We start from the raw sequence: 23,784 nt of genomic DNA, 5'->3' as shown, positions 1-23,784 counted from the left end.
AGAAAGAAAAAAAGATACCAACCAGTAATATCACAAAGTAATATCAGAAAGAGAGAGAGAGAGAGAGAGAAGAGTGATCGAAAAAATATACCAACCAGTAGGAGAGACGAAAAGAAAGAAAAATTGTATTATCACACACAAAGAGAGAGAGAGAGAGAGAGAGAGAGAGAGAGAGAGAGAGAGAGAGAGAGAGAGAGAAAGGAAAGTGGGGAAGAAGAAAGAAGAAGAAGAAGAAGAAGAAAAAAAGAAAAAGTCCCTTTAAAGTTCTAGACCCAATGCGCATACAGTGTATTGAGGTGTCTCCAATGATGGGCTCTTTCTCCCTTTGTGAGTCCCTCTCCCGCCGCCACCGCCGCTTACGGGAAATAACGTGGCCGGGGAGGCAGTAACCCCTTCGTTTTTTTCCCCTCCACCCTGCCATCGATGGAGTTGAGGGGAGATCGCTGTGCGGACCAGACGTCTTTTTTCACGTTAGTTGATGGAGATGGTTGACATGAAATAAGGAGAATTCTTCCGTCATGACATTTTTGTGCTGTAATGTGGAATAGCGTTTGTGATAGTTATGCCTGTATTTAGAAGTTAGGTATTTGCGTATATACACTCTTTTTTTTTTCAGTTGTTCAGTGTTTGGAAAATGAGGCATTTACGTATATGTACTCGCATTTCAGTTGTTCAGTGATTAGAAAAGATATGTATTTCAGTTGTTCAGTAATTGGAAAATAAGGCATTTACGTATATATACTCGCATTTCAGCTCAGTGATTGGAAAATGAGGCATTTGCATGTATGTACTTGAATTTCAGTTGTTCAGTGATTGGAAAACAAGGCATTTACGTATATATATTCGCATTTCAGTTGTTCAGTGATTGGAAAATAAGGCATTTACGTATACATACTCGTATTTCAGTCGTTCACTGATTGGAAAATGAGGTATTTACGTATATATACTTGCATTTCAGTTATTCAGTGATTAGAAAATAAGGCATTCACGTATATGTACTCGCATTTCAGTTGTTCAGTGATTAGAAAAGATATATCGAATTGGTCAGTGATTAGAAAAGATATATCGATTCCGTGTGATAAAAAATTAAATCAGCGGCTTGTTTGTATATATATTCCTGTAAGGACTTTATAAATTATATATATTACTTGGACTTTATAAGCTATATATATTACTTGTATGTGTGTATGTGCGTATATACGCACTTATTAACCGTAGTGATTCAGAATCAAATATACTCGACAGTCGACAAAACCAAAGTGAAGAAAAACCACTTGTGTAAATAAATGCAAATGCTCATTTATATATCAGCTGATTATAAGTATGTTTATATTTCAGCCATATACTGAAAAAACCTCTTGGATATAAATACATATTTATATATTAACTGTATAGAATCTTCGTATATTTTAGCCGTATAGTGAAAAAACCCCTCTTGGATATAAATATATATTCGTATGTGAACTGGACATAAGTATACGTATATTTTAGCCGTATAGTGAAAAAAACCCCTCTTGGATATATACGTAAATACTCACATATCAACAAAACATAAATACACTCATATTTCACCCGTTCAGTGATTAGAAATATAATGTAATCGACGCTGATAATCGTCCGTAATCGACGACGAGGCCCCAACATGTGAATCAGACCCCCGATAAAAAAAAAAAAAAAAAACCAACATTATCAACAGGTGGTGAGACGTCCCTGACCTCAGTTTCCAACTGTCAGTTTACGAAGCCGAACGGGACGTGTAAATGCCGCTGCCGTTATGAATATTATCATTATTAATTATTATTAATATTACTATTATTAATAATATGTGATGTGCGAATCGCATTCCTCACGCCGTCGTCCCCTGACCTGGTTTTATAAAGCGCTGAGTGATGTATAACAGAGGAGGTAAGGATGTTTGTTGTTCGTCGCTGATTTTTACTGTTGTTGCGAGGCTCGTTGATGATGTTGTTTCTCCTGAATGACTTGTCGTTTCTCTTGGTGTGGGAAAATTCGGTAGTTTAGTTTTATTCATGTGAAGTGGAATTTGCGTTACGATGCGTCTCAGAGTTTTGGTCGTGAATGGCGTTTGTTTAAGCCCGTATTTTATTTATCGGTGTTAGTATTTATCTAGACTCTTTTCACTGGTGTGGTGTATATATACAGTATATATATACACATGTATATTATATATATATATTATACACATATATATACACACGTATACACAAATGCAAACATATCGAATTTATAGTTATAAAAATACATACCTATTTATATACATACATACATACATACATACATACATACATACATACATACATACATACATACATACATACATACATACATACACCTAAGTATAGGCGCACTCTCACATCCAGTCCAACCGTAAATACATTTATTTTCCTTTGGTCAATCGTCATATCACCATCACCATCATTTTGGAACCTAGTTAAGCCTGGTTGGTGGCGGGATATATATATATATATATATATATATATATATATATATATATATATATATACACCGTTCCTTATATATATATATATATATATATATATATATATATATATATATATACATACACGTCCAGGCATAAATTATGCCTGCGGTTCAGCGTGTGAGTCATGTCCTATTACAAAGCTCAGGAATGCTATTGGGATTAATTAGGTGGCTACGTCTCCCGCTGCTCGCTGGCTGGTAGAGATCCGAGATGGGGTGTGTTGTAATTGAGAGAGAGAGAGAGAGAGAGAGAGAGAGAGAGAGAGAGAGAGAGAGAGAGAGAGAGTTGTATTAAGCAAATGACCAATGTAGAACACTTGCTTAAACATTATGTCTTTTTAGAGAGAGAGAGAGAGAGTTGTATTAAGCAAATGACCAGTGTAGAACATTTGCTTATACGTTATGTCTTTTTGCAGAGAGAGAGAGAGAGAGAGAGAGAGAGAGAGAGAGAGAGAGAGAGAGAGAGAGAGAGAGAGAGAGAGAGAGAATTTTATTAAACAAATGGCTAATAAGGACCACAGGGGTGATATGTATCAGGTATTTTGAGAGAGAGAGAGAGAGAGAGAGAGAGAGAGAGAGAGAGAGAGATAGAGAGATAAAAACTATCCCAAGCAATAGAGAAAGATGAAAAGAAAGAAAAACCTGTATTATGAACCAGAGAGAGAGAGAGAGAGAGAGAGAGAGAGAGAATATGGTGCGGTTTTGATATAACTCGCAATCCTATGTGATAACATGAGGAGACTATGTTTGCTTATGTTGCGCTGACTGACCCAGTTCATGATCTGTATGTAGATTGCCCCTCTCATGCGTATAGTGCGTAGATTTGGAACCTCCTTCTTCCTTACGTTTTCCTAACACTTATTATGACCTTCAAACTTTTAAGAGATGGGTTTGTGAAAGGTTTTTCAATCAGTGTTACCTTGTCATTCATTGTCTGAATCCCTTGGACGGAGTAACTTGTTTAGAATATGACCAGCTTCTTGTCAAACTTTTCAAACTTCGTGGAAAATGTTTTTTTGAAAATTTTGCCATTTTTGGATTTGAAAATATCTAATGAAAGCTATGATTCCCGAGAGAAAATGTCAAGAACTTTTAATTGAGCATGGCTGGCACATTTGTGAATTGATAATTATATTTATTATGAGATTTCTATCCAATTTCCATTTTTATTTGAAAGAAAGCACATAGCGGTTCGTCATAATATTCAAAATGATGGCCCAGTGTCCGTGCTGGACTTCGACCATTTGAGGTCTTAATTTTAGGGGAATGTCCCGGCGTTCTAGATTTCTACTTTTACTCCCAAAATGGGGTTAACAGACGAGGTCAATCGAAAGCAGTAGGACAGTCGGGTTATGGCTAGTTCCTGGGGGCATTAAAGTGGCATGGCAGGGGAGCCGATTTGGCAAAAGTCTATCCTAAAGCGACAAATGACACGAATTTATCTTTCCTCGATTCTCTCGTTGTGATAAACTGACCTGTGCTGTTTTAATTTTTTTGTTTAGGTCACAGGTCCCGTTTTGAGGGGTGGGGGGAAGGGAGGTGGGAGTAGTGCTGACAGTGCACCTCATTTCAGGCAGTACTGAAGGTTCGACGCAGCGTCCTTTCTGTCCCTAGCTGCAACCCCTTTCATTCCTTTTACTCTACCTCCGTTCTTATTCCCTTTCTTCCATCTAACTTTCCACCCTCTCCTAAGAATTGTTCCAGCATTATTTCCAGCGCTGGATGACCTCGTAGGTCCCAGCGCCTGGCCTCTGGCCTAAATTTTATATTCCAGTTCCAGTCTGGTTGCAGTAACCAGTTTTGGCAAGCTCATCTCCAAGCTTGTGTTGGGTCTAAGATTATATATATATATATATATATATATATATATATATATATATATATATATATATATATATATATATATATATATATATATACTACTGCCCTAAAATGGGAAACTGCAGTATCTGCAAAATTTTCAAAATTGAGATATGCCACCTGTTGGCCTCGTGAAACTCTAATACACAAGTTACTGCAGTTTCAGAATGATTCTTCAGTGCTTTCCCCACGAGTATTTAGGGGGTTCCATTTGCAGTATCTGCAAAATCAGTAGTAAGGCAAGGGATTATCTACCATTTTTCTCAGTCTTGTATTTTTGCAGATGTTGCAGTCTTCCATTTTAGGGTGGTATAGTCAGCAGCCTCTCTATACCCTCTACCAAGCCCATCCAAAAAATCACTGCCTAGAATCTTACAACAAACAATGCAAGCCGGATGTCCCCGCGTGAGGTGCACTGTAGGCATTCCTTAAGGTTCTTTGCAGAGTCCCTTCGGGCACCTAGCTGCAACCCCTTACATTCCTTTTACTGTACCTCCTTTCATATTCTCTTTCTTCCATCTTCCTAACAATTGATTCATAGTGCAAGTGCTTTGAGGTTTTCCTCCCGTTACACCTTTCAAACCTGTCTACTCTCAATTCCCCTTTCAGCTCTGATTGACCTCATAAGTCCCAGCGCTAGGCCTTTTGCCTAAGTATACCTTAGTTTAACCAGACCACTGAGCTGATTAACAGCTCTCCTAGGGCTGGCCTGAAGGATTAGGCTTATTTGACGTGGCTAAGAACCAGTTGGTTACCTAGCAACGGGACCTACAGCTTATTGTGGAATCCGAACCACATTATAGCGAGAAATGAATTTCTATCACCAGAAATCAATTCCTCCAATTCTTCATCAGCCGGCCGGAGACTCGAACTCGGACCCAGCGAGTGCTAGCCGGCAACTCTACCGACTCTCCCAACGAGGAACTGGGCCAAAGCATAAGTATATATTGTATCCACGCAACCCGGATGTGAGCGGTGCCGGTAGGGAAGTCAACAAAGTGGATTCCTTTTTAAACTATTACGTTTTGTCAGTATCGGCAATTGGTGGCTTAAAGACGCGATACCGCTTCGAACGATATTGTCACAGGAATTCCGCGGGTATCGGAGATCCCGCTTGAATTGACGGTACAACTTTTTTAAAAAGCAGTTTACACGGAAAAGGTTTTTTTTTTTTTTTTTTTTTTTTTTTTTGGAGAGCGAGCTATTGGCGACTAGGAATATATGCGCTTCAGTGTCCTTTAAGTCTTCGCGGCTGGGCGATGCTGACCTTTGAGATAAAGTCTGTACTACCTTGGGCCCTGGTGTGGGTTACCTGTTTTGTTTATATATATATATATATATATATATATATATATATATATATATATATATATATATATATATATTATATATATATATATATATATATATATATACATATATATATATATATATATATATATATATATATATATATATATATATATATATATATATATATATATATATAACATCAGGGAAACGAGAACTTAAATTTCATTGCGTTCTCATAGATCTGATGATGTGAGCAGGATATATCACTCACATTGTCAAATACTCCCAATAGCTGGTGTAGATTTATCATAAAGATTTGATTTTGTGATTCATTGTCAGAAATGCAAAATAAACCAGATTCTTTTAACCGGTGAATTTCGATATGACAAATAGGAAGGCAGTCTGACTCCATAACCTTAACCTAGTTTAATAACCTCTTCTTTCCATTGTCTCTTCGACTTTGATAAGCAGAGAGAGAGAGAGAGAGAGAGAGAGAGAGAGAGAGAGAGAGAGAGAGAGAGAGAGAGAGAGAGAGAGAGGAGGGGATGAATCCATTAGTGATTTTTTTTTTCATTTTTAATCAAAACTTGGATAAAAAAACGCTAACATTTTTGAAATAGAGAGAGAGAGAGAGAGAGAGAGAGAGAGAGAGAGAGAGAGAGAGAGAGAGAGAGAGAGAGAGAGAGAGTTAGGGGGACGAATCCACTAGTGATTTTTTAATAATTTTTAAAGAAAACTTGAATGTAAAAACACTGAAATTTTGGGGAGAGAGAGAGAGAGAGAGAGAGAGAGAGAGAGAGAGAGAGAGAGAGTGAGAGAGAATCCACTAGTGATTTTTAAAATAATTTTTAAGGAAAACTTTAATAAAAAAAAAAACACTGACATTTTTTTAAATAGAGTGCGCAAAACCGCTTTGGTTTTTTACGTTTTTACGAGTGACAGGTCCCACGGAGGAACCACTGCAAGCAGTCAAACTTTCTGGCAGGTATAGAGGGGAAAGTCTAGGAGTAACTTAAAAAAAACAAGTAAAAAATGCACCGAAGTTTCTTCGGCGCAGTCGAGTTTTCTGTACAGCGCATAATCAAGGCCACCGAAAATAGATCAATCTTTACGTGGTCTCGGTATAATGCTGAATGAGCCGCGGCCCATGAAACTCTCAGCCGACCGTGGTGGCCTGTGTGGTTGCGTTGCCAGAAGTACGATTATAGCTAACTTTAAGCTGAAATAAAATGAAAACTACTGAGGCTAGAGGGCTGCAATTTGATATGTTTGATGATTGGAGAGTGGATGATCAATATACCAATTTGCAGCCCTCTAGCCTTAGTAATTTGTAAGATCTGAGGGCGGACAGAAAAAGTGCGGACGGACAGACAAAGCCGGCACAATAGTTTTCTTTTACAGAAACCTAAAAAACTAACAAACTAGACTAGTTTAGATTTAAAGTATTCAGCCATTACAGTCAAGACAAGATGTACTGTTAAGAAGAAAAATAGAAATTCCTTACTAAACTAACCCAGTTTAGGTTTGTGTTACATCACTATTAATCCAAACACATACAGGTAGACCTGAAAAAAAAAAAAAACTATCACTAAATTCAACCCAACACAACTTTGAGGCTGAATGACGGAATGTTCCCATCCCATTCAGAGTAACAAGTTCAGCTATAACAGTGATTCGGCAAAACAGGAAGGGAGACACTGTTTCCCCACTACTTTCGATTCGTTAGGGAGACACTGTTTCCCCCCCACTATTTTTGATTCGTTAAGTCTGACCGAAAATAAAAGTCCAGAAATAGAGCGATAGAGCCCTCGATAATCCGAAGTATTTTTGAAGCACCCTTTCATCCAGCCGGTTCAGATCATCCGGATTGACTCGTGTGTCTGTGTGTTGTAGGATTCTTTTACATGTCTCGCTCGTGTTCAGAATCATCCGATGTATGAGTTTTTGTTCCTTTTTTTAGTTTTCTGTAAAAGAAAGCTGTTGTGCCGGTTTTATCTGTCCGTCCGCACTTTATTCTGTCCGCCCTCAGATCTTAAAAACTACCGAGGCTAGACGGCTGCAAATTGGTATGTTGGTCATCCACCCTCCAGTCGTCAGACATACCAAATTGCAGCCCTCTAGCCTCAGTAGTTTTTACATCCGCACTTTTTCTGTCCGCCCTCAGATCTTCAAAACTACTGAGGCTAGAGGGCTGCAAATTGGTATGTTGATCATCCACCCTCCAGTCGTCAAACGTACCAAATTGCAGCCCTCAGCCTCAGTAGTTTTACTGTCCGCACTTTTTCTGTCAGCCCTCAGATCTTAAAACTACTGAGGCTAGAGGGCTGCAAATTGGTATGTTGATCATCCACCCTCCAGTCGTCAAACGTACCAAATTGCAGCCCTCTAGCCTCAGTAGTTTTTACATCCGCACTTTTTCTGTCCGCCCTCAGATCTTAAAAACTACCGAGGCTAGAGGTCTGCAAATTGGTATGTTGATCATCCACCCTCCAGTCGTCAGACGTACCAAATTGCAGCCCTCTAGCCCCAGTAGTTTTTACTGTCCGCACTTTTTTGTCCGCCGTCAGATCTTAAAAACTACCAAGGCTAGAGGTCTGCAAATTGGTATGTTGATCATCCACCCTCCAGTCGTCAGACATATCAAATTGCAGCCCTCTAGCCTCAGTAGTTTTTAATTTTATTTAAGGTTAAATTTAGCCATAATCGTGCTTCTGCCAGAGCAACGATATAGGATATCACCACCAAGCTGTGGTATATATACTGTATATATTCTTTAAAAGTTACAGACACACCTACGCATATACGCAATCAGAGGGGAAGTAATTAATACCGAAGAACTCTCCGCAAACGCGTCGCCGTTTGTTTCTGTAGGTTAAGGATCAAAGGGCGAGTTATCAGTCTCTCTCTCTCTCTCTCTCTCTCTCTCTCTCTCTCTCTCTCTCTCTCTCTCTCTCTCTCTCTCTACTAGTCCAGGAGTTCCACGTGAGTCTTGGACACGCGTGTTCCTCGTAAATTTGTAAAATTCGATGAAACCGAATGATTATTTTCGCTTTTTTACGTTTTTATTTACTTTGTGTTAACGCATTTTACTTGTGACCTGATAGTTTATTAGCGTGGTAATGTTACTCAGTCTAAAATGTTTACAAATACCATGAAAAAAACATATATTCGTTCCTATTGTTTGAATGAGTTCATCAAATAAAACAAGAGTTCATGAACTAAAAAAAATAAAATAAAAAACTACCCCAGGAATGTTTCTGTCTAAAATGTTTATACATACGAAAAAAAAAACATATATTCGTTCCTATTGTTTGACAGAGTTCATGAAATAAAGCAAAAAATGAAAAAACTACCCCAGGAATGATTCTCAGTCTAAAACGTTTACACATACGAAAAAAAACATAATCGTCCCTATTGTTTGACTAAATTCATGAACTAAAAAAAAATGAAAAACTACCACAGGAATATTTCTCAGTCTAAAATGTTTATACATACGAAAAAAAAACATATATTCGTTCCTATTGTTTGACTGAGTTCATGAAATAAAGCAAAAAATTAAAAACTCCCCCAGAATGATTCTCAGCCTAAAATGTTTACACATACAAAAAAAACATATTCGTCCCTATTGTTTGACAGAGTTCATGAAATAAAATAAAATTAAAAACTCCCCCAGGAATGTTTCTCAGGCTAAAATGTTTACACACACAAAAAAAAAAAAAACATTCTTCCCTATTGTTTGACAGAATTCATAAAATAAAATAAAATGAACAACTCCCCCAGGAGTGTTTCTCAGGCTAAAATGTTTACACATACGAAAAAAAAAACCACATTCGTCCCAGTTGTTTGACCGAGTCCATGAACTAAAAACAAAATACTAAAAACTCCCCCAGCATCTTTTTTCACACCAAGAAAGCGAGACGTGTCGCGGCAGAGAACACATGGTCAATAAATTTACATACGTAAGAAAAGTAAAAGAAGTGGAAAACATGATTCTTCTCCTTTTCTCTCCTGACGGAGAGGAGGAAACCAATAAACATGTTATTGGAAGAAGATAAAATCGCTAAATCCCATGGCGCGAATGGGGAAATACCCCCCCCCACCCCTGACATTTTGAAGGGGACAGTGCGCGGATTATTTTCTCTCTCTCTCTCTCTCTCTCTCTCTCTCTCTCTCTCTCTCTGTGATCTCTTTACCAAAGCGAAACAAAACATTTTTTGGGGGGCTTAACTTTTATTTAATCAGATGAATAAATTGTCATTTGTTCACTGTAAAGTTTAGCGAGCCGTTTTGACCACCGCCTACTTGCTAAATTGTATTTTTTTTTATTTATCTATTTTTTTTTGTAAAATTTACTTCAGTCCGGATAGTAGACCTTGGCATTTTGTGTTGGATCGAGTATTTTAAAGTTCTGTGACAAATAATGCCTGTTACATTCTGTTTCGGTCTAGCATTGAAAGGGAATGTTTGAATATTCGTTCATAACTTTGGCTTCTCGGGGACTGTTGTAGTGCCTTCATTGCACCTCTTGGGGCGCACTGTAGGTATTGCTAAAGGTTTTTTTGCAGCGTCCCTTCGGCCCTTAGCTGCAGTCCCTTTTATTCCTTTTACTGTACCTCCATTCATATTGTCTTTCTTCCATCTTGCTATCCATCCTCTCCTAACAATTATTTCATAGTGCAACTGCTTTGAGGTTTTCCTCCTGTTACACCTTTCAAACCTTTGCTCTCAATTTCCCTTTCAGCGCTGAATGACCTCATAGGTCCCAGAGCATGGCCTTTGGCCTAAAATCTTTTTAAAGACAGGTATCCATTCCGTAATAAGGACGGCATTCCTAACCCTATTCTACGAAAGATGGTTATTTACAACTCCAGTTATAATCCTTCCTTAAGTTTGTACCATCGCTGGAATTCAGCCAACCTTGGTGGACGAAGGAACCTAGTGTCTTCCTTACCCATATTTCACTCTCCTCATTTTTAGAACTTTGGAGAAGTTCATATCCCTGCTCTTGGTACCCGTAAGGTTTTGATGTATTCTCTAGAGCCAGTGGTTCTGAACGTTTTTTGTCCCATGCACCCTTTCACCATATGTCAGGATGTCAGTCCCGCCCCCTTTCCAAAATTGTCTTGCCTCAAAAGGTGCATCCCAGATAATTATGCAGTAAAATACTAACGCAAACTCACAAGCTTAGCAGAGAGAAAACCCAGCGTGAACTCTCAGCAGTGCGGACGGCAATGCACATTGCGTTTTGTGTGGTCCTAGAGCCTGTCTGAGCCTGCCAATCTGTGGTCACAATTCCCCTCCCCCCTGAAACTCTGAAATTCCCCATATGGGGGAATTCCTCACTGGCTGAGAACCACTGCTCTAGACTTTGGCTCTGCCGGTCTCATAATGTTGCAACTTTCAATTTTATTGTCTTATTTTAAGTAAGTGCTCGAATACTGTCTGATAAATCTTTCTTCTGTAGCTGTTGGTGATACATCTGATCCTTTTGTAGGTGCCTGTTAGTGTCTTTCTCGATTTGAACACTTTCCTGCCGTTTCCCGTGATGGATAGTAACTTCATTCGAACACTGTCTGGTCCCTCAAATTCATATGCAGATGCTTCAACCCAATTCAGCTTCATCTGCCTCACAACCCACGTCTTTTGAGCCTGTCAGAAGCTGTTGGCGTGGATTCGGATGGTACCTGATACTGGGACAGGCAGAAGTTTGGGTTTTTTGTGTTGCTTTGAAGCTAAAGTTCTCTTCTAGTGTGTTCTCATTTTCGCTGAAGTTTCCCTGGTTATGTCTGAGAGTTTGTAAACAGGCAATTGTGTAGAAGAGATGACGGGTCTAAGTAATGCCGTCTGGAAGATGCTATTATATATATATATATTTATGTATAACATTAACATACCAATCATATACTTGCACTGCCCACACCACGAGCCATTTTGTCGATCTTCAATCCAGCACGTCAAAATATAGTTTCTGTTCCACGTTCTTTTTCCCTCAGTGCAGCGGTTGCAACATTCTGCAGCCACAAACTCGTTCCAACTGTATCGTCCAGTTTCAATTCAAATTATTTTTGACCGGCTTCTCGCATTGTTCGTATTTTTGCAACAAAGTCTCTTCCAGCGTCAGTTCATGCCGGGAATTCTCGTCACTTGGGATAGATACGACCGAGAAATTATTTACAGGAGAAATTATTATCTAGTATATATGATTTGTCTCTCGTGTCAAATTCCAAGAAAATATAATTATTAACTGTTAAGATTTGCCTCTTGTGTCTAATTCCAAGAAAATTTAAGATTCAAGTATTTTTAGGTCTTGAACGAAACGGGTAGCTATTGTGTCACTTGATATGGAAAGTCATATATTTTTCCTTTCATTTGCCGAACCAGATCTCGCTTCTTCATGTGTGTATAGGTGTTCATTGTATATAGTTGTTTTTTTTTTCAGTATCTAATAGAAGTTCATTAGGTATTTCCAGGTATCGAATGGATATCTAGACCATAATTCCCAATACCGTAAACATAAATTTGTTACAGGGAATACGTGAAATCCAGGGATTTCACGAAATCCCTCGGGAATATGTGAAATGACCAATTCGCTTAGGAACGTTTGATCCCCGAGGGCTAGTACTAAACACGGCGAAACACCGATTCATCTACATTGTTTCGCCGTGTTTAGTACTAGGCCCTGGGGGATCAAATGCACTTAGGGACAATTGATCCCCCAGGGGTTTAGTACTAAACACAGCAAAATACATTTAAACACTCCCCCCAGGGGCTAGTACTAAACACGGCGATACAGTGTAGAAGAGTCACTGTTTCACCGTGTTTAGTACTAGCCCTCGGGGATCAAATGCTCCTAAGCGAATTGGTCATTCCACAAATTCCCTGGGAATTTCGTAAACTGCCTGATTTTCACATATTCCCTGTAACATATATAAATAGACGATAAAGATATTTGTTCTTCAATTGTACAAATGCCATTATTTATGTATCTGGTTTTTATATTTTTACCAAAGATACCCTTCCCTTTTTTCTGTACCAAATCATGGCTGTTCATGGGACATGGGAGGGTTTCCACATTTATTTCCATTAAAGTAATAACGTTTGATGAGACAATGAACTGAATTGCATTTATCTCTGATGTAATGTGGCCTCAATAATGAAATCATTACCTGAAATTAGCAGCATCAGGCCGAAGTTATGCAATAGTCTGTGTCTGGTATCTGTGTCTGTGTGCCTGTCAACAGATATCTAAACAAAACAAGTAAAAAATGCGCCGAAGTTTCTTCGGCGCAATCGAGTTTTCTGTGGAGCCGCTACGGCGTATAATCAAGGCCACCGACAATAGATCTATCTTTCAGTGGTCTCTGTATAATGCTGTATGAGCCGTGGCCCATGAAACTTTAACTACGGCCCTGTGGTGGCTTATCCTATATCGTTACCAGAAGCACGATTATGGCTAACTTTAACCTCAAATAAAATCAAAACTACTGAGGCTAGAGGGCTGCAATTTGGTATGTTTGACGATTGGAGGGCGGATGATCAATATACCAATTTGCAGCCCTCTAACCTCAGTAGTTTTTAAGATCTGAGGGCGTTCAGAAAAACACCCCAGCCATTTCTTGGTTAATTCTTCTAGAATTAAAGTCAGTATTCACACAGTTCCCCAGTGATTATCGTAAATGCTAGGCTTGCTATAGTCTATTAAATGTAACGAACACAGCCATTTTTTAGCTGCCTCGTTACGCTCGTTTGGGTACGAATCCATTTTTCGGAGAATTCGTGATCAGTAGCCATTTCAGATAACTCCCCCGGGGGAACCTCCAGGGAAGCTTTGATGGCTGTCCGGACGTGATTTCGTTATCCTCAAAGCAGCCACTTGTTCGTTCAGTTGCGTTATGATGTCCGTATTTTATTAGCGTTTATTATTTCCGTATATTTATGGTACCGGAACAACAGCATCTGGATGGATAGTTTTTTCTGTCCGCCCTTAGGTCTTAAAAACTACTGAGGCTCGAGGGCTGCAAATTGGTGTGTTGATCATCCACCCTCCAATCGTCAAACATACCAAATTGCAGCCCACTAGCCTTCGTAGTTTTGATTTTATTTAAGGTTAAAGTTAGCCATAATGGTGCTTCTGGTAACGATATAGGATAGGCCACCATCGAGCCGTGGTTTAAGTTTCATTGGCCGCGGCTCATACAGCATTATACCGAGACCACCGAAAGATAGGTCTATTTTCGGTGGCCTTGATTATACGCTGTAGTGGCTGTACAGAAAACTCGATTGCGCCGAAGAAACTTCGGCGCATTGTTTTACTTGTTTTATCGTTACTACAAAGAAAATTTTATGTATATTTGATGTTGCTGCACTCATAACGTCAGAGTTATAGTTCAAGATATTGGGTACTGAAGATTTCAAAATGGCTCCGGAACCTAGATGATCATAGGCATAATGCCACCTCCACCACACAACGGGCTGCTATAACGTTTAGGAGTCTTTGCTGACATAATGTTAGCTAAATCGAACATCAGTTACTCCATGAAATTAAGAACCGTCACACCTAGAAGTTTCAGAAGCTCTTTGAAGACCTTTCAGGTAATGGTAGACAAATCTGTCTATCCAGAAAGCAATCACCCTAAATCTGGTCAAGAAATTAGCCTCTCCGTGTAACTTCAAATCGTTAGCCAGAAAACTGATATACCATTGGACTTAATATAGTACTAAGATAACTTATTAAAGTCAGTTATACCAAGGGACTTAATACAGTACTAAGATAACTTACTAAAATCAGGGTCATAAGCCTACTGATTAGAACCTCCAAGAAAAGTCCTGTCCACATCACCGGGAAATTAGAACACGCTGAGTATCTTTCCAAATTAACTACTTTGGTACTAAAGTAACAGGAGTATCAAGTTTTCTAGAGGCTTGAGAGAACCCCATGGTGCAAAGTTTATTACCTTTAGAAGCGATGACACCTTTCCCTCCATTGCATTGCCTGTAGACCTACTTTACCCTGGGAGCTTTAAGTCTTCTCGGCCTAGACCTGAACCAGAGCCAAACTACGCCTTTCTCCCATTAGTCTCTATATTTTATTTTATCTTCTTATAAAGGGATCTCAGATCAGCACCTTCAGGGGCAAAAATGTCCTATAAAAAAAATAGTAGTCTAATGTTCTAAAAAAATAAACGTTTTCCTCCGAAAGGAAATTGGTTAATTAGAGTTCTAATTAATGCCTGAAAGCAACCGGATATTATCATGTTGAGTGCATTAGTAAGCTTATTTCATATTCTGGGAAATCGGTGAAGTGAAATAGAACGCGCATATGTTGCAATACACCGAACGAAATGCATATAAAACCCGGGGGGATGCTGGTTATATATGTCTGCATGTATGCTTAACAATCCATTTATTATTATTTTCCGCGCTTACCTTGAAATATTGTGACGTCATTGGTAAAGCAGATGCGTCGCTCAGTATATTTTTGATGAACTGAGTACGGAACACACCCTCTCACCCTGTCTTTAATATGTTAAAGAAAAGATTGTTCGTTTACTTGTGTTTTTCCTGTGTGTGTCTCTAGACCGTGGTTTCGCCCAACCGTTGGTGCCATTCTGGTTTTTAGAAGAGTGCAAAAATGCAATTTTTCCGTCGCAAGCGTTGGGTAATATCGTATTCCCTTCTTGCTACATAAGTCAATACACGCTAAAATGGAGAGGGTGGAGAAGAATGGGGAAGGTGGACGTGAGTAAAGTGCAAATGCAATGCCCACTCTTCCCCCCTTTTCTTCTTTTGAATGGGCCAGAGACTCTCCTCTCTCTCTCTCTCTCTCTCTCTCAGAATTCGATTTGCGCTCTCTGAGTTTCTTTTTTCATGGAGAAGACTGGAAGATCTAATGGTCTGCATATTGTCTTAACTTTCTCTCTTTTGGGTCTAGTGGAGCATTAATGGCAATAGCGGCGTTCTCGGCTCACAATCGAGGAATCTCGGTTCGATCCCCTGCGTTGTTTTCCTTACTGTTAGTAGACTGTTATGGGTCGCAGTGGAGGTAAAGAGAGAGAGAGAGAGAGAGAGAGAGAGAGAGAGAGAGAGAGAGAGGTGACAGTTTTCAGCGAGGAGTAGGCTACTGAGTCAAAATGTGTATCACAATATGATTAAAAGTGGAAGTATTCCCCAACCCATGAAGGGTGGGGCGTTGGGGGGGGGGACGACTTCGAAAAATGTGATAAATGCTTTACGTCATAATGACATAAAACATAATGAGTAACCTGGTTTAGAGGAGACTGCGTCGAGAATAATGTTCCTTTTTTCTCAACTTATAATTGCCGAGAGCTTTGAGCAGTGCTAAGTAGGTCAGTGAGAGAAAAGGAGTGATATTTTAGACACCGAAGTTTCCTCTCTGGTAATTCTCATTTTTAGTTCAAGTTGCTTTCTTTTTTTTTGGCATTTTCGTGAATTTTATTTTGCCATAGAAAACCCTTGGGGGTCACTGTCTAGGGAAGATCCGACTTACCTCTACAAAGTGTTCGATTAAAATTCGCTTTCCAAGTTCTCAGACATTCTGGAAAATATACAGAAACTTTCTTTCCCTCTGTCTTAAACGCGTGTTGATAACTTTGATACATCAGCCACATAGAGATGAAGATGTTTTCCCTCATAACCCAAAAGATTAACCAGAAGCCCTGGTTATAACCAGCAGGGGGGGTTGAAAAGTTCTCTCGCTCGCGTTCCTTGCAATATTTACTTCTGCATTCCGAGAGGCGTCTGCCAAAATAGAAACACATTCAGATAAGGAAAAATGGAGAGTTTTATTAGAATTCTAATGCATTTCGCTGTCTTGTGCTTGGAGTGCATGCGAGAGAGAGAGAGAGAGAGAGAGAGAGAGAGAGAGAGAGAGAGAGAGAGAGAGAGAAGGGGGATGGGGAATGGGGGTGAGTTTTCCGATATTGTTCATATGTTGGTGCGGGGGACAACTGACATGGATGGAATGACAGACAATAAACCTATAATGGCCTCCAGGTTTTACCGGCAGTGAATTTTTAGAAACAAGGTCGATACCTTGACATTTTAACAGAACGATATCATTTATGGGGCGGGGAAAAAAAAAAAAAAGACAGACGCTCGGTTTGCAATGTAATCTATGAAGCGTCAGTAAGGAATTCAATTTGGTCGGCCTAAACTAATTTTGTTGGTCTTGCTTGGAGTCCGCGCGGTGCATTGGATCTGGAGTGTCTGTTTCAGTGGGACGAAATGGCTGTTGCAGTAGGGCAAAATGACCATTTCGGCGGGTCGGAATGGCTATTGCAGTGGGAGACGGAACCGCTATCGAGTGGGATGGAATGACCATATCATTTGGACGAATTGACCATTTTGGTGGGACGGAACGGCTATCGAGCGGGACGAAATTGCTGTTTCAGTGGGACGAAATGACCATTTCAGTGGGACGAAAAGGCTGTTTGGTTGAGACGGAATGACCATTTCAGTGGGACGGAATGGCTATTGCAGTGGGACGGAACCGCTATCGAGTGAGACGGAATGACCATATCAGCAGAACGAAATTGCTGTTTGGTTGTTGCAGTGGGACGGAATGACCATTTCGGTGAGACGGAACCGCTCTTGAGTGGGACGGAATGACCATATCAGTGGGACAAAATTATTGTTTCAGTGGGACGAAATGGCTATTGCATTTGGGGCGGAATGACCGTTTCAGTGGGACGGAATGACTGCTGCAGCGGGACGGAACCGCTATTGAGTGAGAGAGAATGACCATATCAGTGGGACGAAATGGCTATTGCAGTGGGGCGAAATGCCTGTTTCAGTGGGACGGAATGGTTGTTATTGTTGTGGGACGATTTAGTTGTGGCATTCTGGCTGGAATGACTTACAATGAAAAGAAATGGTTTATACAGTAAGGCAGAATGCTGGTCAAGGTAGGTAGGCCTATTGCTGCCATTGATGTGGGTTACCCCCAAGGGATTAGAAAATTCTATAAAATCAGGTGATTTGGGGTTAACTTTCGAAAACTATCATTTTCATGTGAATGTTATTGACTAATGGGTTAAGTATATATAAATATATACACATACATACATCTGACAGGCATTAGTTAACCCTCAGCTAGATATAAAGAATGTATAACCCAAATGCAGGTATCCTTGGCACCTTTCTCCCCTTTTTCAGAAAGCCCCCATTGAAACCAGATGTGAGATTGACGTATAACCCAAATGCAGGTACCCTTGCAGGCCCCCTTTTCCCCCCTTTCAGAGAGCCCCCATTGAAACCAGATGTGAGATTGACGTTCGCTTTGTTTCTGTCTCTCTCTCTCTCTTGCAGGAGGGGCAGTGAGCGCCGCTGGAGAGGAGGCCATCCGTTCGCTCCTGGCCTCTCTGAGGGAGTCGATGAAGGCTGACGGGGCTGGCGGAGGTGGCAACAAGGCCGGCGTCAGCCCCCTGGACCCCCTGGCGGTGGAGACCCAGGTGATCACCCACCATCACCCAGCCCTCAACATCACCGTCAGACTCACTGGAATGGGGCTCACGGTAAAGTGCCGCCTCTGTTAGATTTGGACGTTGGTGCACACGCGGCCACAGGCACACGGTATTGCACTCTCACACTCGCAGTTGTGTGTGCAGAGTGACTGACGCTCATATAAACTCACTCTGAAACACATACATTCTCGTATGGATGTACGAATTCGTTAGGAAATAGCTTGTAGTCTCATTCTGACGGTTGTGAAGACCTACTGAAACTCATTCCCACATTCGCAGGGTGACTGACGCTCATATAAACTCACTCTAAACACATACATTCTCGTATGGATATATGAATTCATTCGAAAATAGCTTATAGTCTCATTCTGACGGTTGGTAAGACCTACTGAAACTCATTCCCACATTCGCAGAGTGACTGACGCTCATATAAACTCACTCTGAAACACGTGTATTCTCGTATGGATACACGGATTCATTCGAAAATAGCTTAATAGTCTCATTCTGACGGTTGGTAAGACCTGCTTAAACTCATTCCCACATTCGCAGACTGACGCTCATTAAACTCACTCTGAAACACGTGCATGAATACACGATTCATCGAAAATAGCTCTCATTCGACTGGTAAGACCTGCTTAAACTCATTCCCACTTTCGCATGAATACGAACCAAGCTCACGCTCAAGCGTGTGTCTTTACGACGCACTTAATGACGCGACGAACGTGGAGTCAAAGTGCCAATGAAGCTTTATGCACTTCTCGATTTTAAGGTTACGTTCGAATCTGACGTCACACCTTCCATGGTCATAGTCGGCAGGTTAAATACAAAAGGACTCGCATATACAAACTTACAAAGTACGCAGGATGGTATCTAGATGAAATCTCGCTTATGACGAACGTTCATCTAACATGCAATACGCAAACATGATCAAATCATACAAACATGTGCATTAAACAGTCAGGAGCATTGACAGTGTGGAAACGTGTGCTCGCGCGCAAGCTCTCCACATACATTTGAATTTAGATAGCACGCGTCTCTCCCCCATTCCACATGTAGATAATACATTTTGAAATAATATAGACACGACGCGAAACGGAATTTATTCAATAAATATTAATTTAATTGCTCATGCATTGCTAGTACTATTCCACTGTATATCCTTCTTGAATGATAGGCCTACGTAAACTGGTATACCAAAATAAGGATGTTTTCTTTGAAGTGCTGTAGGAGAAGTACATTTAACGCGTAGATTTTAACATTTCGAATACATTTTTGTTGTAATAACGTTAATAATGTTGTTGTTGTTAATTTTGTTGTTATAGTCTCACGTCTCAGCTTTCTGCCAGCGCCACGATGCTTCTCAGATAGGAACCTGATACAGTGCATCTTGTTTAAGCAATTGAATATTCTATCTGTTCATCGCAGAAAGGAGAGAGAGAGAGAGAGAGAGAGAGAGAGAGAGAGAGAGAGAGAGAGAGAGAGAGAGAGAGAGAGTTTCATACGTTACACCTTTAGAAATACAAAGAGCTTAATGTATATGCAGTATGTATGAAATGACATACATACATAGTTGAACTGCCAAGTCGTGTTTACATATTAGGTTTATATACATTTCAAGTTTTATGAGCATGTTTAAACTGACAAAGTCGAATTATTCATTACTAATTTTTTATTGACATCTGTATTCTCTATTTGTCACATTTATATGGATATATTGCCATCATTTTGATATGACATTTATATAAATTATTAAGTATGCATGAACAGTGACCCAATCTCAAAACTAGGCCTAGTTAAGGGTTCAGGGCTGGTTTTGTGTAAGATTACCATTCAGTATGGCAAGAGACAACTGAGGACCCCCTTGAAATTTGTACCCGACCTTTTTTTTTTTTGTCTTCTTTCGGAATGAGCGCTTAACTTTAATTCATATTCCATCGTAGAGTTCGCGCGCGATACAGATATTTTAAACAGCAGTCCCCATGACGTAGTTTCTTTTCGTCATTGGTTTGAGGGTCAGTTAAAAATCCCTCCAAATGGATTTGGTTCTATAGTTGATGAGATATATTGGTTTGTGCGAGAGAGAGAGAGAGAGAGAGAGAGAGAGAGAGAGAGAGAGAGAGAGAGAGAGAGAGAGAGAGAGGCTTACTATGTGGGGGTTACCTCAGGGAAATCACAGGAGACACTACGGTGAATTCGCTAATTGCTACTCCTTTGAACTTCGCCCGCTTGCTTTTCATCTCTCTCTCTCTCTCTCTCTCTCTCTCTCTCTCTCTCTCTCACATTTTCCACCAACTTTTTTGTTGATGATGATGGCCTAGAAGTGATGATGTAAACTATATCGTAGAGATGACACACAGGATTAAAATTATCTTGTACTTTTCACTGAAATATTAAAACCCCGACGACCAGATGGACGGATGCGTCAACAGCTCGTTGGTATGGGAGTCCAGTCGCTGGGGGCGGTCTTATTAGCGCCCTCTTTTTTTTTTTTTTACAGAGACAAAAACAAAAAATGTCAAAACTAATTTGCGATGATAATGAACCCGGCTGTTTGATTGGCGTGGGAGCGACAATTGAATTTTAAATTTCAGTCCTTTCACTCGTGTTCCCATGATCAAATTTATATATATATGACTCAGTGGCGAAGGCTCCCGTGATCTCATAGGCCTATATATATATATATATATATATATATATATATATATATATATATATATATATATATATATATTATATATAATTATATAGGAATCTAATGGTCAATTTTACCAGATATACGTATATATTGGTAACATGACTGACCAGGGTTATAAGGTTTGTCTGGGAGTGAGGAATTGTTCCTTTGTGTAAAGGTAAAGTTGACAGAGGAGTCAGTAAGGTTTATAAGAACATCACCGGCATACTGTGATGAAGTAGGATTTGATTTGGAAAGTGAGACTGATGACAGAAAGATTGATAGGTGAAGAACAGTGGAATACAAGGAGCTGGAAAAGCTAGAGAGGCGAATTGGTGAGTATTGAAGATGTATGGGACAGAAAGCGATTATCTGAGATTGATTGAATGATTTTGCAGTGGCAGAAAATCATTTATTAGGCACTAGAGAAGATGGGGGAGTGGTCCCCCATGAAAAATAATGACAAAGTAATAATATTGAAGATTTTAGATAATAATAACATAAATGAGAAATATAAAAATGAGAAAAATAAAAAATCTATTATAGAAATAATAAAATTTTGAGAAGAAATATATACATATATATATGTATATATTTTTTCTCAAAAATATATTTATATATACATATATATATACATATATATTTATATATATATATTGTATATATATATATATATATATACATACATGATGAATTAGGGTACATGGGTATAAGAATAATTCATACACATACTCTCTTCCGTAGCCTCATTAGCAAGGCTCATTTTATTTTTAAAGTTACTAGCCTTGTTAAATAAATTTCAAGCTGATGGATTGAGAGAGAGAGAGAGAGAGAGAGAGAGAGAGAGAGAGAGAGAGAGAGAGAGAGACTGCGTCATGCTTCGCTCTTAGCTTATTTTAATGCCGTGTCTAGTGAGTGGCCTGTCTTTTATTTCATGCTGGAAAGAAGCATTAATATTTTTTGAAGAATGCTCCTAACCACATGCTTTACTGATTAATAATTCCCAGGTGACGAAAAAAATTGTATTCCTTTGCTTTTTTATGTTTATATATATACATACTTGAGTAGTATTTTTTTTTAGCTCTAATAATATATTTTTATTTATTTTCAAGTAGATTTTCTATACTTCGTTCTGGTTTCCTGTTTTGGCAAATGACATTATTATTATTAGTAGTATTATTATTATTATTATTATTATTATTATTATTATTATTATTATTATTATTATTATTAGTAGTAGTAGTAGTAGTAGTAGTAGCAGTAGTACTAGTAGTAGTACTAGTAGTGGTAGTATTAGGCCCAAATGACTATCTCCATCGCTCCTCACAGAACCGCCAGCTTCTATAATGGAAAACCTATAGAGACTAGATATTTTAATCTTAAAACTAAGGCGGTCTTCGTGGATCCGCGGACCCTCGATTTGTGCTTTACTCTGCAACAGAACCAGACGATGGCATCACCTATAATTGATCATCCTAGCCTCAATTTTTTAAAATTCTCTAATTGCATCACCTATAATAATTTATCATCCTAGCCTCAATTCTTTTAATTGTCTAATGGCATCACCTATAATTTATCATCCTAGTCTAAATTTTTTAACCTACTCTCAATTTTTTAAATTGTCTGATGGCATCACCTATGATCATTTATCATCCTAAGTAGGATATGTATAATCCTGACATTCAAGACGCCCTGACCAAACTAAAAGGACCACCAAGCGGGGAATTCTCAGTTTTCCAGAACTCGACTTCGTCGCTAAAACTGACTTCTTCTTCTTCTTCTTCTTCTTCTTCTTCTTCTTCTTCTTCTTCTTCTTCTTCTTCTTCTTCTTCCACCGACAGGGCCTGTCCGACTTCATGAAAGACCCTCAATTTTCCAGAATTCGACTTCGTCGCTAAAACTGACTTCTTCTTCTTCTTCTTCTTCTTCCACCGACAGGGCCTGTCCGACTTCATGATAGACGACGTGAGGGTGAACGTCCAGCTGCTGACGATCGTCGTCAGCCTCTCCTACGATACGCTGCTCCTGGATGGAGAGTACGAACTTCATGGCAAGCTAGTGAAGGTTATACCCCTCTCGGCTCGAGGCCCCTTCACTGTCACGACTAACAACTCTCAGGTAAACGTAATTAACTCTCTCTCTCTCTCTCTCTCTCTCTCTCTCTCTCTCTCTCTCAGAGTTCATTGTGCTTGCAGAACTTGGCAAAATGGGAAACCTGTTACGGTTTATCTTTGTTCCGAGGACTTCCGGATATTGCGAAATGGTTTTTTGAAATTTGCAGAGAACGACGTTTATTTTTAGTGACATTCGCGTTGAACACTTGCAATATTGCTTCCTAAATTCCATGTTTAAAACGTCAAAGACACAACGAATACACGATAACTTTTTACATTCGCGAATATTAAGCCACAAATATGGTTTGATATCGAATTCACTATACCGATATTAAACGCTATTTATGGCTTAATATTTGTGTATAAATGACAAAAAAAAATCATAATTAGCCAAGTGTTACAAATTTACGCGTGACTTTTTAATATTCACAAATATTAAACCACAATATCGTTTAATATCGAATTCACTATACCAATATTAAACGGTATTTGTGGCTTAATATTAGTATAAATGACAAAAAAATTCATAATTAGCCAAGTGTTTAAACAAACTTGCCAATCAGCTATCAGTGGTGACGGGCTGATATCGACTATAAATGCAGACCCAGAATTTGACAGGTATATGTGCAGCAGAGTCGGTACATCAACTTATATCTTTCTCGATAGCCAGGTGGTCAAAGTCACTGTCTTATCGCGGCTGGAATCCTGGCTGGCCCAGACGCACTCAATCAGTTATGATTCCCTCGATGTAAGTTATTCCCTGAATTCGATATTAAACGATACTTTTGCTTAATATTTGTGAATATTTATATATATAATATATATATATATATATATATATATTTATTTATATATATAC

General features: G+C 39.2%; 1 pseudogene; it reads left to right on the top strand.

The window, feature by feature from the left end:
- LOC136846183 (uncharacterized) overlaps nucleotides 1-23,784 on the top strand; it is a 68,940-nt pseudogene that overhangs the window by 29,518 nt on the left and 15,638 nt on the right.

The sequence above is a fragment of the Macrobrachium rosenbergii genome, chromosome 14 (genome assembly GCF_040412425.1).
Source record: "Macrobrachium rosenbergii isolate ZJJX-2024 chromosome 14, ASM4041242v1, whole genome shotgun sequence".
Taxonomy (NCBI): domain Eukaryota; kingdom Metazoa; phylum Arthropoda; class Malacostraca; order Decapoda; family Palaemonidae; genus Macrobrachium; species Macrobrachium rosenbergii.
The sequence above is the reverse complement of the archived record's forward strand: the minus strand, read 5'-3'. Positions and strand labels throughout refer to the sequence as shown.